The sequence below is a fragment of the Phocoena phocoena genome, chromosome 13, assembly GCF_963924675.1.
Source record: "Phocoena phocoena chromosome 13, mPhoPho1.1, whole genome shotgun sequence".
NCBI classification, from domain to species: domain Eukaryota; kingdom Metazoa; phylum Chordata; class Mammalia; order Artiodactyla; family Phocoenidae; genus Phocoena; species Phocoena phocoena.
In genome coordinates, this window is record NC_089231.1 from 57,454,017 (window position 1) to 57,470,296 (window position 16,280).

Sequence of the window (16,280 nt, forward strand, 5' to 3'; positions counted from 1 at the left end):
GAACAAAACAGAAAAACAAGTCAACACACACCAAAAAAGTTCTCTCCATTGCCACGAACAAATATGGGTAAAACTTAAAATATTGCTCATTGTAACTGTTCAGTAAATAACAAGCAGGTTTGATCACTTTACCATCTCCTTTTTAACTAGAAAAGAGGCTCAATAAAGTGGACCTAATCCTACAAGAGGCAGCTCCTACAGAACAAACAAATAAATAAAAAAGTAACTCCTGTCAGTGAGTAAGTACAGGCGACCTGCGGATGATTTTGAAACGGAAGTAGCTGGGGAAATGAAGTGGTGCTCGAAGCCTCAAATATATTGTGAAACACAAAAATCCTGACGGTGAGAGCATTAAAGGGCCAACCACAGCTGTGTTTCAGAATACCCACGCTCACTCCCCCACGTGATCAGGTTCTGAGCCTGAGAAGAATTAACCCCATTCCTTGTCTTAGGCAGAAGTCCCCTTCAAACTTTCTATCCCAGTCCTCACTGAGAAATTCTAGCTATGGATCACTTTCTGAAGCCCGTTAAACTTTATTAGTTTTTGTTTACAGTCACAAATTTCAATTTTGTATCACAGAGTTGAACTTTCTCTGAATTTTTTTTTTTTAGAGAAAATCCTTTCTATTAAACATAACAAACATGTTCATTAAGTTTAAAGATTTAAATTATCATTTATAAATGTAAGATGTAGACATATGTGCTGTATTTTTGGCCATAAAGCAGTCAATTGGAGAAAGAAAAAAGGCAGTCATCTGGGGAAAAAAATCCATCAGCTTAATTTATGGTGATATACAGTATCATATTTTCATCAAAGGTCTTTTAAACTTGGCCTCGGAGTCTGAGATGGATTAACTGGAAGCAATTAAGCTAAAGTACATTTTGTTTGTGCAGTACCAACATTTCACATCTCGTACCCTAAGTGTATTTGTCTTTAAGATTTAATGTAGTAAGAGAAAAACAAGAAAATTGATCAACAATGGGCATACCAAAGAGTAAGTATCCAGAAGACGTGTAAGTGGTATGTATTGCTGTACAACCACAAATACACTGGAAATTACTTAGTCCCCTCGAGCATGACTATTTAGGAGAAAAGATAAATGTAGGATAGAAAGCTGAAGACTGAATTGTAACCAGCTGAATAATCAGTGTTGTATTTGAAGCAAGTTTAATAATGTATGAAAATAAATTACATGTTATCTAAACTGTGTAACATTGTTCAAAGGATATAAATAAATGGTATGACAATGAGATGCTGCTCCTGGCTTAAATCCTTTATTTGTAAATAACAGCATATTGCTTCTGAATAACGCTTAACAAATTATAAAGTTTGCACCAAAAAAACCTGGTTCTTCTGATGCTTCCATTGGTATGATGTCCAGTTTAGAGATAAGAACACAGAGGTCCAGAGGAGTTACATGGGAGAGGCAGTCTTAGTGCTGCCTAGACGGTGGCTTTAACAGGTAAACCTGGCTTTGAGTCTTCCTTATGTCCCTTGCAGCTGTGCGGACCTCGAAGCTTTCCCTCTGTAAAACGGGTATGACACCATCTACTTCTTTGTAATGGTTGATATTAAAATGAAACAAAGTATTCCAACTTGGTCCAGTGATAACATGTCAAGCAACCCACAAACGTCAGCCATTGATACTATCAGCCTACGTGATTGATCAATGGCAGAATACGTAATACAGAACTCACTAGGCATTTTTGTGGTAGGAGCACATATACAGCTCCTTGTGGTACCAATAAGCATCCTTAGTATTAATACGCCCTGCTCTTTCTTCAGGTATCAATTATCTGCTTACTGTCTAACTGCTTTAACTACAACACAACACACACACACACACACAAATACACACCAGCGTCTGGCCAAGTACTTTCTCAATGAGTAAAAACAAACCAAAACAAACCAAATACAATAAACCTTCCTCTACAAAGCCCTCTACCTCCTCTGAGCCGGCAGCAGACCACAGCCAGGCCCTCAGTGGAGGAATTAATCTGGTCATGATGCAGGCGGCCTTGGGCATTGTTTTATGAGCTGTCTTCTGGCTGCTTGTCTTCTTCCTTTTGTCTAACAGGTGGAATGATTAGCTCAAGCACGGACCACTGTACTAACTGGTTCTTAATTTTCTGGCTTCACACCATTTGATTGCTATTAATGAACCACAGCTCTCTCTTGAACAGACCAGATTTTTTCTTACTATTTTAAACATATTTGAACACTATAAACAGTCCTTAAGACAATAACATAGTGGTCCATTCTTCACTCTGAAGGGTTTTGGGGTTTGTTTCTGTTTGTTTTGTTTTGGCCCTAAGAACTAAGACGGGTTGTCTAGAATCCGCTATAGATGGTTATATGTAAACAATGAAACTCCTATCTGCCAAACGTCACCACGGCCGCCAGCCAGCTGGATGATGCTGGAAAGGTCTCTCACGTTATGTGGGCCTTCACCTTCTCATCCTTGAGTGAGGATATATGACTCCATGGAGCCAGGCTGTAACTGGGCACCTGTGCTCATGGCCAACATCACTAATGATCACAGCTCACTCCCATGCAGCCCAAATGCGGCTTCAGAGCCCTACCGCACACGTGATGAGAAAGGCCCTGGCGACGGATGGAGTTGGCACAGGACACCAAATGGGACTATTCTGCAGCCCCAGACAGGATCCCCTCTGCAATCACTCCCAACTCCCCCAGATTCCTGATTCTTCTTACTCAGGTAATTTTTTTCTACTGCATTATCTAACTTTTTAAGTCAATTATTTCTACATGTTGACATTGTGTGCATCTTTAGGTAGTAACATCTAAAATATGACTAAAGCTCAACCGTCACTGGGCCTTATAGAGAATTTATGTTAAATATTCGGATCCCAAAGATAGGATGTTCATTAAGTCATCAAATCTAGGCACCTTACTTTCATTGGGTATGTTTATAACAGCTATAATGAGTCAAGAATTCAGTAGAAGCTAGTGCGAAGCAGTCGCATAGCACAGGAAGATCAGCTCGGTGCTTTGTGACCACCTAGAGGGGTGGGATAGGGAGGGTGGGAGGGAGGGGGATGCCAAGAGGGAAGACATATGGGGACATACGTATATGTATAACTGATTCACTTTGTTATAAAGCAGAAACTAACACACCATTGTAAAGCAATTATATTCCAATAAAAATGTAAAAAAAAAGAATTCAGTAGATTAAAAAGCATTTTTTGGACAGAGGTGTTCTAAAATCAATGGGTAATTTACTTAACTGGAGACGATGAACAGCTTTTAGTCTCATTTGCTGTTTCCTGTGAGTTGTTAAGTCATGTCTCTGACTCAGATGCATTCGCAGTCTACATAACCATTGACTTTTAACACCTGGACATTAAGGAAGGTGGATTTTGCTTTCCTGGAGTAACAAACCAATGGTGGACTGCCCTCTCTCTACCCTCTTTTTCCACTTAAAACTGGGTTTCTGTTTCAAATAGAGAAGACGAGGATACATCCATCATCACCACTCAAACACAGCAGATGAAATAAGCTTTTCTGCAGCATTGATGAAACTTCCTGCAAGTCCAAGATAATTTAAGATTTTTACAATGTTGGTAAAACACTGGTTCTCAAGGTCTTATCAACCAGCATCACCTGAAAGTTTACATTAAAATTTTTATTTGTACTTTTACTTGTCTAACAACTTAAAAAAATTAATTTCAGAATGTTTTAGGATGGGAGAATTTCAAACATTTCCCAAAGTAGAGAGAACAGCATCATGAAAGCCTGCATACTCATCACCCAGTTTTAACAAATGCCTCTGAAGACAACTTTGGTTCCTCTGGAGTTGTGCTCCACTTTTCCTCCCCCTGGGTACTCTGAAGCATCTCGGCAAATAATTTTGTCTCTATTTATCTCAGTATGTAACTCTGCTCTTTTAAGAAATGTAATCTCAGTAACTTCATCACATCTAAACAAAAGTAGCAATCAGTTCATAATATCACCAAATATCTAGTCAGGACTTTAATTTCCCCAATTATTTCAAAGATTTTTTTTTTTCTTTTTCATTTTCTTTGGTTAGCCCATACACTGCAATCGGCTGACATATCTCTCTGAATCTGCAAGTTCTCCATTTATGTTGGTTATTAACTTGTCTAGGAGACCAGGTCATTTGCCTGTAGAGTTCGCTCAGTCTAGACTTGCTGTTTGCATCTCCATGGTGTAATTTAACATGTTCTTTTGTCTTCTGTATTTCCTGTAAACTGACAGTGAAATCTAGAAACTTGACCAGATTCTTGTTCGACTGGTTTCCATAAACGATGCTGTGCAATTTCACCATAAACGATGCTGTGCAATTTCACCACGAGGCATAAAGTTAACTCTTGCCTTTTTGTGATATTAGCAGTCACTAACGATCGTTGCCCTAGACCCATTAATTTGAGGTGGCAAGATGGGGATATTCGAATCCGAACCTTGGTCCCACATTTATTAGTTGGAGTATGTCTATGAAGAGACACTTCTCTTTGTCACAATTATTTATCCAGTGACATAGTCTGATGGCGGAAGCCAGGATCAACGCTCACACCTTTTCCTTTATCCAACTTCAAGATAATGAGTTCGCTTTCTAGCACCATCCAGAAGTTACCAATTAGGATTTTTGTTTTATATCATCACTATGAACTCACGGGCTAAATCAGGCTTGACGTGTTTCAGTCCATTACAGGTGTTACCCATACTGATGCTCTAAATGTCCCCAAGTGCTCTGCCTTACATTTTGCCTGTCAACTCTCATCCTTCACAATGCTTCTCCAGTGTCACTTCTTTACAGCATTTCCTGTCCTCTCAGCCAAATGTGACTTCTCTCACCTTTGGACATTAGAGCACTTTATGGTACCAAGAGGGCACTTTCCATTTTCTGCCTTATATCACAGCTGTCTCTCTGTGCACTGGCCTTATATCCCGACTGACTATAAAGACACTCCTGGTGGCAATGTGCCTCCTATATTTATTTTTTATGGAGCCCCATTTTGGTCAAATACCATTAAGAGAATAAAAAGGTAACGGGATGAAACTTAAAATTTTTCTCACTAGCATATCATAGCCAATGTTTCCAAAGCAAAATTTTAAACTAGTGGTTTTTCAACCGTGGATCCTGGGAGCATCTAAAATATGCCAATATCCAGGAACCTACCTCAAGTCAAATAAATCAGAATTTCTGAAGGTGGGCACAAGGCCTTGTATGTTTTCAAGATCTCATTTGCAGGCATGGTTGAAAGGTACACTTAAGTTTACAACTTAAATATTCTTAAATGGAGGACTCTAAAGCAATTTTTCTTTTCTTTTCTTTTTTTTTGAGGAAATGTGTAACTTCTTCAGCTTTAGATCCACACCAGTTTCTTTCAGGCCTTCTTGTACCAACACTGATAGCTGCATTATGATCAACTTTATTTACACACACACAGCCTTAAAATCTTAAGACACCCTTTCCAACAAATTTTCTTAAGAAACGTTAAGTTCTCAAGAAATGAAAAACGAGCCACACGCTTAAATAAAATGATACAAATGAGCAATGATAAACCACCAAACTATAAAACCAACCAATAAACCAGCCATTTAAAGCTATGAATGAAATACACAAAATAGAAATGTTTTTGAGTTTGAATTTTTTTTTTTTTTTTTTTTTAGCTCTCCCTTGGTAGAGCTAAAACATACAGACTTTAACTCAAGAACCTGCTACCTTACTAAAAAATGACCCAGGTAGGTTAATAAATGTCTTGATTTCCTCTTTTGTGAACAAGTAAAAGAATTCACATCTTCCCCAGCAGGTTAGGGAGGTGATGGAGAGGAACAAACACTGGGCCCTGAACCCAGGGGAGGATGGAGGGAGGAGCTGCTCTTGATTGACAGCTGACCAGGAGACGGCACACCTGTGCACGCATCCTCCGAAATGAGCGCCGCCTTGATCCTCAGGTCCCTGGAAATCGTGTCTTGATCTGTGCTCAAGTCAGGAGCGCACAAGCAGGTAGCACAAACTGTACGAAACCTCAGCACAAGACCTCAACAGAGTCTGTCTTTTCTTTCAGTCTCACAAAGCTATGAATCAGCCCGGGGAAAGGCTAAAAGCCGAAATGAGAGAAATTTGTAAAGTCAAGTATAATCTTCTCGCCTTAGAAAGACGGGCTGCAGTTCTTATTTATCTGAAGCTGCACAATCACAAAGAAAATGAGGCCGAGCACGTCGTTCTGCCTGAGAACTGGAGCTAATCAATGGCCCCTACTTCTTGCGGGGGAGGGGCGGGGAACCAAAGCCATCCGCACCAGGGCGTGTGGATATATCCTTGAGGCTCCGTGGGATCTATGTGTGCATTTCTTTAAACCGTCACTGAAAAAAAAGCCTCTCGTTACATTGGCTCAGGCTTATACCACGTGCGTTAATACAAGGAAACATAGGGAAATTGACACTTCCGTACCCTTCTTTCAGCTGCTTTGAAATTTGAGGGAGCGCCAGCCTGTAAGCACTTTATTCTTTCCATCATGTATCTTCTTCAACTGGACTGCTGATTTTCTTCTGAAATTACATCTTTCTGTGTATTGCTGCACTTTGTGAACTTGTATTTCTGCTCCCTGAGGACAGGAAACTGTGCAACCTTTTTAATGCCCCCGACAGAGTGTCCTAAACACAGAAGACATTCAACATATGCGCCTAATAAGCACTCCGGGCATGAATCTGAAGGAGGAATTTCTCCTCACATTATCTTCGATTAATCTCGATGAAAAATGCCATCATTTTTTTTCATGCTTCCTTCCCTAATTGCATATTTCCACACTGAATGCTTTTCCATTCTCCTCACTTCTCAAGGTCAACTGGAATTCTCTTCATTTCTAAACGATGGCAACACAATTTGCCTGGTGTCATAGGAGCACGTGGAGAGCTCAGCAAACTAGCTAAGCTTAAACTTGAGCCTAAATCGGACACCTGGACTCTGTGTAGGTCATTTTTTCCTGGGTCTTCTTTTTGCTCTGTCAGATAGAAAAACGTTCTAACACAGTCTGCCCTGAAATTTAGGTGGATTAAAAAAAAAAAAATTTACACTTAGAAAATACCAAGAGGAATAAAAGATGATGATGGTGTCTGGTCTGTGACAACAGTCCATAAACACTTGAGATCTGAGGCCAGGAAGGTCTAAGAAGCAATATATGGCCCCAGCTGCCCTGTGTGCATCTACTTCCATTTGGGGCTTTCTGTCTCAAGTGTACTTTCAATGCCAAGTTTAATAAGCACAGTAGTTAGTCCATTATCCCCATCACTACTGCCAGGATCCATGCCCAGAGGGGCAGGACCTAGTCTATGTACTAAATCCCAAGTGTGATCCAGGCAGTGAATTCAGAAGGCTGATGTGAGAAGCAGAGATGATTTTTTTCTGCCTAGATGTTACATATCTTGCTAGCTCTTTCTTTAAATTCACAAGCAATCAGCTTTTTAGAAAACCGTAATCGTTCTTTTCACATTATTAATAAGTCAATCAATGATTATTCTGCCACTTTCTTAAACTCAGTTCAGTTAGCAATAAAGATCTGAAGTGGCCTGTTAAAATATGAACCTGGGACCACTTCCTGGTCTTGCTAAGTTTTTAAACACAACAGTGATTTTTTTTTTTTTTTTTTTGCGGTACGCGGGCCTCTCACTATTGTGGCCTCTCCCGTTGCGGAGCACAGGCTCCGGACGCGCAGGCTCAGCAGCCATGGCTCACGGGCCCAGCCGCTCCGCGGCATGTGGGATCTTCCCGGACCGGGGCACGGACCCGTGTCCCCTGCATCGGCAGGCGGACTCTCAACCACTGCGCCACCGGGGAAGCCCCACAACAGTGATTTATTTCCATGTCGCAACTGTCTAGAAACTGAGAATTCATCTAGCATTATTTAAATATCTTCAAAATGTAATTTTAAAGATATTATTCCTATCCGGTTCAAGTCGGTTTTCCCACCATTCTATTCTAAGTGAGGCACATCAGACAACCCCAAGGCTGGACCCTGGCTCTACAACTAGCTGGCTGTGAGGTGAGACGGTCACTGAACCTCTCTGAACTTCACTGCCTTCATTAAAAAATGGAAATAATATTGGTCCTTACTCATAGGATTGTTGCATTAAATAAAACACAGGAAAGCATACGCATTGCCTAGCCCATGGGAAACGATAACCAATAAATGCTGGTGATTATCAGTAGGCCCTTTTCATAAGAAGCCCAATACATTTAGGTTTTCTAATGCTGAAATTTGGTATAGAGATTGACATACCACTGATGCCTATTTCATCTGCAGTGAAATCATCCCATGTCTCTTGTGAAAAATAAATCTCACTGTACAGGTAAAAGGGAGAAACGGCTGAAAATACTATTATTATCAGTAAACCAAGGGTACCTTCCATTATCCTTTGCAAACACATACAAAACGGTTTTCGACAGGCACTGGGTATACTGGCACATTTTGGTACATCCTAGGCCAAAACATGATTAGTTGCATATTATCACAGACATGGCACGCAGCAGAACCCAAACAAGAAGGTAGAGTGCAAACGCAGTAGAGCCGACCTGGGTTTGACAGAGATTCTCTGAAAAAATGCTTTTAGCACATACACGGCAAGAGTCCATCTGTGCACGTGAAGCCCCTCCACCTCTTTTTTTAGAAAGATGCCTTTTTCTTCCAGCCACAATCTGTTTCTGTCTTCATTTGTTGTCGCCATTTCAGCCTCTGTGTGAAATCAGACTTTTGTGCTCAGAGCCATGTACCGTGGTAGATGATAGCTTTTCACTGAAGCGTGCTTCTTCCTGGCAAAAACATTGGGCTCGCTTTTTCACAAAGAGTTTCACATCACACGTATGAGATGTTGGCAGCGAGCAGTCAGACAACATTTCCTGCTGTTAATCAGCTAAGGATTCAGGTCACTAAGCCAATGTGTGCCAAACGGATGCAGAAAAGGAAGCCCTCGGGAAGAGGGATGTCTGAAAGAGACAGACTTAAACCTGAATCTGGTAAAAGAACCACAGGGCCTCATGCAGAATGATGCGGGACTTTGTGAAATTCTTCCTGGGAGACGAAGTACTTATTTCTCCTTTCCAAGACAATTCTCAAAAAAAAATAAAAAAATCAAACAAAACCCAAATTGTGATTTATAACTCATTTGGTCAAATAAAGCACTGTGGGCAATGCAACTGTTGACAGTGAAGACACAACTTTTAATGACATACATTTAACGAGTATGAATTTGTAGAACGGCCACTTTTCAGTCCTATGAGGCACTGAAGATCAAAACCATATAATAGCAGTCCGTGCTTTAAACAAATAAGTCTTAAGTGAACCAGTGTCCATCAACTGCTTCCTCTTATTAACAGGACAAGGCTGTGAGTAAGCACACAGAGGAAGGATTTCAGGGCTATTATGTAAACTACTCACATAATTAAAAAAATGTAGTTATATCATTTCGCTAGTTAAAATAGAGGTTTTAAATTAAAATAACTGTAAAACCTATGAAAGACCTATAAGGAAAACATAAATAAATAGCAAAAAAATAGGACAGGTGATGACACTTTCAATGATACTTAGGGTCGGTCTGGCCTTCACTGAACGCATATCATATTTTGGATTAGTATTTAAAATCCAGTAGCTGGGGGGAAAAAGCCTATGTAATCATCTAACTTTTTGATTCTACTTACGTGTTCTCCAGCTTTGTCAGACACGTGCAATAGCCCGTGTGGACCACCGGGGGCACCGGCAGGTCTACACGTCCAAGGTTGGGATTGCTTTTGGACCTCGCTGTCTCTATCGGGGGCATCCTGAGCTCCTGAGCTCGCAATCCTGAAAAGCCAGCATTAATCCTCTCGGCCCCGCAGTTCCCACACCTGGGAGTGGGGGTGGGAGGAGCCTGCTCCGCCCTGTAAAGAAGCAAGGCCCAGGCCTCATTCTAGAACCAGAGCAGACTCGTCCCCGCGGGTCAGCATGAGGTCCCCTCGCTGCAGCCGTCCCAAGAGCTCATTTAACCTCGAGAGAATGTTGGTCTCTGCTGACTCCTGAATCTCAGACGGTGATTTCTTTGAGCTTTGTGGTTATTTACTTTTAAAGCACGAATTGCATTAGCAAATGGCAGTAAATAACAATCACAGAAAAACTGGAATGGTCAGGCAAACTGAATCCAGAAGACAAAGGGCTTTCAAAGTAGGTACAGCCCTTTGCCCTAACAAACAGCTGTAACGTTCTTTCACTGACAGGAAAACTTCAAACCATTCTGTTCAAGCAAAAAGTAAAGTACTACACACTCAGATTATTCTGATTTTTCTTGGGCTCACAAGAATGCCACTGTCTTTCCTGGACCTTATCGGTGTTCAGAGCTGAACTGGGAGGTTCAGGGCTTGAGGGACTTTGGGAAGTTCTTCGGGACCTGAGTGATGCTACCCGTTCTCTGAAGGTTGAGCCTCTAAGCCAGTCCTGCCAGCTCCCTCCTGGCTTAACAAGGACTGAGGGCAGCAAGACGCCTGTGATCTTGGGGGCTCAGGAGGATGTCAAGTGAAATTCAAAGGAGATGACCCCGAGATTTTATCAAATGTACTTTCACTTCTGTCTTTACATTCAAAAACTCTTTGTGAGAATATACCCATGTGGGAAGACCAGAAGTTGGCTATCAGACTCAGCAGTGAGAGCACAGACGGCCAGACTGAGGATGCGGTCAGACCCCATCATCACCGTGGGGGAGGTCCTGCCTGCCTCTTTGGCTCCCCCCGCGGTGCCCCCTGGCCTGCCCTGACCCCCTACTCCATCCCACAACCTTCCTCCAGCCCCTCTCCCTAGGCTTCCTCCTGCCAAGGTCTGCACAAGCCACCTTCACACCCTGGACCCTTCCACCCGCCCAGCCTTCAGATCTCTCCTCAAGCACCCCTTCCTCAGGACTCCACCCCCCGGCCTCCAGGACCAGGTCTCAGAGAACGCGTTTTTATATCTTCTGCATCGCACTTGTCAGGGTGCAATTTCACGCTGCTCTGTGTTGTAATTTGAGTAATGGTAATGCCAGCCTCTCAGGCAAGCAGTTTCTACCTGCAAATGGATTCCCAACACGTACCCCTGAGCCTGGCAGAGAGCAAAATTAATATTTTTTGAAACAGGAAAGAAAATCAAGCGAAATAAGTGCATCTGGGGTTTATTTCCTGTTTCAAAGCTCTTCAAAAACTGCTATGTTCTTTGAAATTTATTCAGGATCAGTTTATTTATATTTTTCTACCACGTGGGTATAATCTGCTCTGGCCAGATCTAGAGTGTTGGATTTTTTCCTAATTTCTGCAAGAAGACAATATTTCATCCCCGCAGGTGGTAGACCTATTAGCTTTTTTATTTTTTTAACATCTTTATTGGAGTATAATTGCTTTACAATGTTGTGTTAGTTTCTGCTGTATAACAAAGTGAATCAGCTATATGCGTACGTATATCCCCATAACCCCGCCCTCTTGCGTCTCCCTCCCACCCTCCTTATCTTACCCCTCTAGGTGTTCGCAAAGTATCGAGCTGACCTTCCTGTGCTATGCCGCTGCTTCCCACTAGCTGTCTATTTTTCATCTGGTAGTGTATATATGTCAATGTTACTCTCTCACTTCGTCCCAGCTTACCCTTCCCCCTCCCCGTGTCCTCAAGTCCATTCTCTATGTCTGTGTCTTTATTCCTGTCCTGCCCCTAGGTTCATCAGAACCTTTTTTTTTTTTTTTAGATTCCATATATATGTGTTAGCATACGGTATTTGTTTTTCTCTTTCTGACTTACTTCACTCTGTATGACAGACTCTAGGTCCATCCACCTCACTACAAATAACTTAATTTCGTTTCTTTTTATGGCTGAGTAATATTCCATTGTATATATGTGCCACATCTTCTTTATCCATTCATCTGTCGATAGACACTTAGGTTGTTTCCATCTCTGGGCTATTGTAAATAGAGCTGCAGTGAACACTGTGGTACATGACTCTTTTTGAATTATGGTTTTCTCAGGGTATATGCCCAGTAGTGGGATTGCTGGGTCATATGGTAGCTCTATTTTTTTAAGGGACCTCCATACTGTTCTCCATAGTGGCTGTATCAATTTACATTCCCACCAACAGTGCAAGAGGGTTCCCTTTTCTCCACACGCTCTCCAGCATTTGTTGTTTGTAGATTTTTTGATGATGGCCATTCTGACTGGTGTGAGGTGATACCTCTTTGTAGTTTTGATTTGCATTTCTCTAATGATTAATGATGTTGAGTATCCTTTCATGTGTTTGTTGGCAATCTGTATATCTTCTTTGGAGAAATGTCTATTTAGGTCTTCTGTGCATTTTTGGATTGGGGTTGTTTGTTTTTTTGATATTGAGCTGCATGAGCTGCTTGTAAATTTTGGAGATTAATCCTTTGTCAGTTGCTTCATTTGCAAATATTTTCTCCCATTCTGAGGGTCGTCTTTTCCTCTTGTTTATGGTTTCCTTTGCTGTGCAAAAGCTTTTAAGCTTCATTAGGTCTCATTTGTTTATTTTTGGTTTTATTTCTATTTCTCTAGGAGGTGGGTCAAAAAGGATCTTGCTTTATGCCTTGATTTATGTCATAGAGTGTTCTGCCTATGTTTTCCTCTAAGAGTTTTATAGTGTCTGGCCTTACATTTAAGACCTATTAGCTTTTAAAATTCCACCTCAAATGTTGCAGGTTAACTTCCTGATAAATTTCTCAATTTCTCCTGAAGGGCGAATGGTCCTGAGCTGGGGCTTCACTCCATTACTTTCATCTGATACACGCTCTACCCCTCACGCTGAAATAGAAAAACCCAAGGTGGGTTATGGTTTCTAAGGACCTTCCATGACTAAACTGCATGAGATCAGCCTGAACTCCCAGGTATCAGTAGTCCTGCACCTGCTCAGTAAGTCTGTCTGATGAACGTGGAGAGCAGTTCCATGCATAGGACAGGGATGCGTCCTGGATTCTCCTTTAAAAATTCTTTTTAAAATGCCTGGTTAAGTAGCAGATTGGAGAGTTAACTACTAAGCGTGCCACCTTAGGTGGTCCTGCCACCTAAAAACTTTTCTAAAACTTAAGTCAGTATTTTTGTAGGAGTCACAATATTTAACGGGCTTACAGTTAATAATCCTATAAGGGGAATTAACTCATTCACACACCTAGGCACAGATTTTCCTGTGAGGTTACCTTGAAGAGTACAGAGGAACTTATACTGCTCAAGCTTTAAAGTTTTTCTGAGCTGAAATCATCGAAGTCTTGCTCTGTCCACAGTGTCAGGGTCCTGGGCATCCTTTGTCTCCACGCTGGCCTAGATCCAAATGTTTGAGGTGTGTCTTAACCTCACCCTCAGGCATTTTTGTGGCCACGGCCTTGGAGAAGGTGGGTGACGGTCTTTCTGCGAACTCGCTCTTCAAGCCCTCACCTCTTCTGAGATGTCAGTAGCATCCCTAGCTCTGCTGTTAAAAAATACAGTTCTCCACTGAGCCGGCAACTTAGAAGGCTGCACATCTCGGATACTTAAAGAGAAGCATCATCTCAAACCAGCAAATCGCTACTTAGCGCTTCTTTTTTTGAATTTTATTTATTTATTTATTTTTGGCTGTGTTGGGTCTTCGTTTCTGTGCACGGGCTTTCTCTAGTTGTGGCGAGCGGGGGCCACTCTTCATCGCGGTGCGCGGGCCTCTCACTGTCGTGGCCTCTCTTGTTGTGGAGCACAGGCTCCAGACACGCAGGCTCAGTAGTTGTGGCTCACGGGCCTAGTTGTTCCGTGGCATGTGGGATCTTCCCGGACCAGGGCTCGAACCCGTGTCCCCTGCATTGGCAGGCGGATTCTCAAACGCTGCGCCACCAGGGAAGCCCACTTAGCGCTTCTTAAATGTTTGACTGGGAGAATCGACCACCCCTGAGACTTTCCTGACGGCTATTCATAATCTCCCAGAAGAAGCTGACAGAGAGCTTCTCTCAAACGGCGGGACCCGGAGTGAAAATTCTAGCCAGCAAGTGGAGTGCTTTTACTGTGTGGACGCTGTGAGGTGAGCGCTCTGAACACACGTTCTATGGGTTCATCTCTTTCTGGCTTCTTCCTCTCATTTTCTCTTGGCCCTGCTTTCTGCTTATTTATTTTCTTCTCATTATATTATGTGTATTTCTGTAAAACACCTTAAATCCTCGTGAGAACATGGCTGGGTATACATCGTAGAAGCCCCAAGTTAAAATAAAATGTTATTTCTGAAACAAAGTACCTTTACAATTTGGATGGGGTTTTTTCCCCTATGACGACGACTTCTTGACTATTAAGGAAGCTCAGCAAAACCTGATATTCCCGACGGTGCCTTTTTTTTTTTTTTAAAGGAATAACTGGAGGTATGAACTGAAGCATTTTGCTTGGGGTAATCCTTGAAAACCATCCCGTGTGCTTTACAAGTTCAGTATAGGGGCATTTCCCTAAAGAACGTGGTGGCTCTTTCAGTGACTTTATTCGCCGTCCCCATGGTATTCCATAAGAAATAACAGGTCTCTTTATTCCTTCCAGTTTCCCAAACACCATCCTAAGAACCAATTCTTGTGCCGGCTGTACGTCCACATACCATCGCTCACGCCTACACAGAGCCGCGGGGCGAATGAGGTGCATTTCGAAGTGTAAATATGACTTCGAGATCAGAATTTCTTTCACCCGTATTAGAAAATGACCCCAAATGTGCATACCGGCTAAACACAGCTGTCTGTCACATGTCCGACACAGCCAAGATGTCTTGTTTGTCAACGAGAAGAAACCCCCACTGATCAAAGCCTTTCATGAATTAATACCTAACCCGGCCATTTAAAATTGCCATTTGTAGAGACATCCTGGACCCGAACTGCAGGAAACAGTCACTAGGCAACACCAACAAAATAGATTGGTCTTGGCAGGAGAAACAAACGGAAGACCCAAATTCCATTTATCTAGAAATAAAATACCCACAATAGTCATCTGACAAGGGAAATCGCACCAGGTTATAGGAAGCTAATGTTCTTGATGGAAGTGTGATGTGTTCCAACAAAAAGATCCCATAACTTAGAATCTGTGACCTCTTCTATTATTATTTTTTTATTTATTTATTTATTTATTTATTTTTATTTTTTGTGGTATGCGGGCATCTCACTGTTGTGGCCTCTCCCGTTGCGGAGCAGAGGCTCCAGACACGCAGGCTCAGCGGCCATGGCTCACGGGCCCAGCCGCTCCGCGGCATGTGGGATCTTCCCGGACTGGGGACGTGAACTCGTGTCCCCTGCATCGGCAGGCGGACTCTCAACCACTGCGCCACCAGGGAAGCCCTGTGACCTCTTCTAGAAGAAACAAAAACTTGAAAGTGTTCTGGCTGGTCAATACAACCCACAAAATTGAAGAGAAAAAGAGACCTTGGCTTTTCGGCCGTCGAGAGAGGGAACCCGGGGTATCAGCACTAGATGCCCCTCGGCCCCGGACCCGAAGGAGGCGGAGGGTGGGGAAGGGGGTGGTATTTCCTGAATGAACAGCAGGGCGTGACCACAGCCCCCGAACTGGAAAACTGCGGGTGGCTACGTATGGGGGTGGGGGGCCGCGTATTGTTTTCTAATTTGAGATTAAAACGTTCAAGAAAACTTCCCGAATACACCACCCCTTCACAGTTACTTAAAGATCACGATGACACAGCAGGCTAATGTAAAATTAGTCCTAACAGCCTTCTTACATTGTTCCAAGAAGCAGGGATCAGTCGTTCCTTCCAGGAAATATTAACGTTACAGTTCTTAACACTGTATAACTGAAGCTCTAATGTACAAAAGACAGCAAAAAGCCCGACTGAAGAAATAACAGGGTGGCACGAGAATCCATCACAACGAACGCCGCTCAATCATTTCTCGGTGGACAGCACCTGCAGCAATCCCTGGCCTCCTGTTTCCTACATTCAATAGTGCCACGCCTTGATGGCAGTTAGAAAGTGATACTGGGAACGCTGGCCTGTGTAGATTCTCTCTTGGATCTGTTTGAAGGAGACCCACTCGACCATAATCACTGCTGTAATGTCCCCATGGGGTCAGGCACGCCCGGTTCCTAAGCTGGGGTGCACTCCCCACCCCAACTCTAAGCATCAGTGTTGCCCAGAGCTCTGCTGTTAATGCTCTTCGTACTCATTCACTGGCCGTCTGCACAATCTCATTCACTCGTGCATGTGAATCAGTGTGAGAGATACTGGCTCCCACAGAGCCTACCAGCCTGACTTCTCTTCCAAAGGCCAAACAATGTAGCCAGTTGCAAAAGCAGATTGCTACTTTCAT

At 42.6% G+C, this 16,280-nt stretch overlaps 1 protein-coding gene across 12 annotated transcripts in view; it reads right to left on the minus strand.

Annotated features, from left to right (window-relative positions):
- EPB41L3 (erythrocyte membrane protein band 4.1 like 3) overlaps positions 1–16,280 on the minus strand; it is a 133,095-nt gene that overhangs the window by 50,935 nt on the left and 65,880 nt on the right. The gene's annotated exons all lie outside the window — the stretch shown is intronic.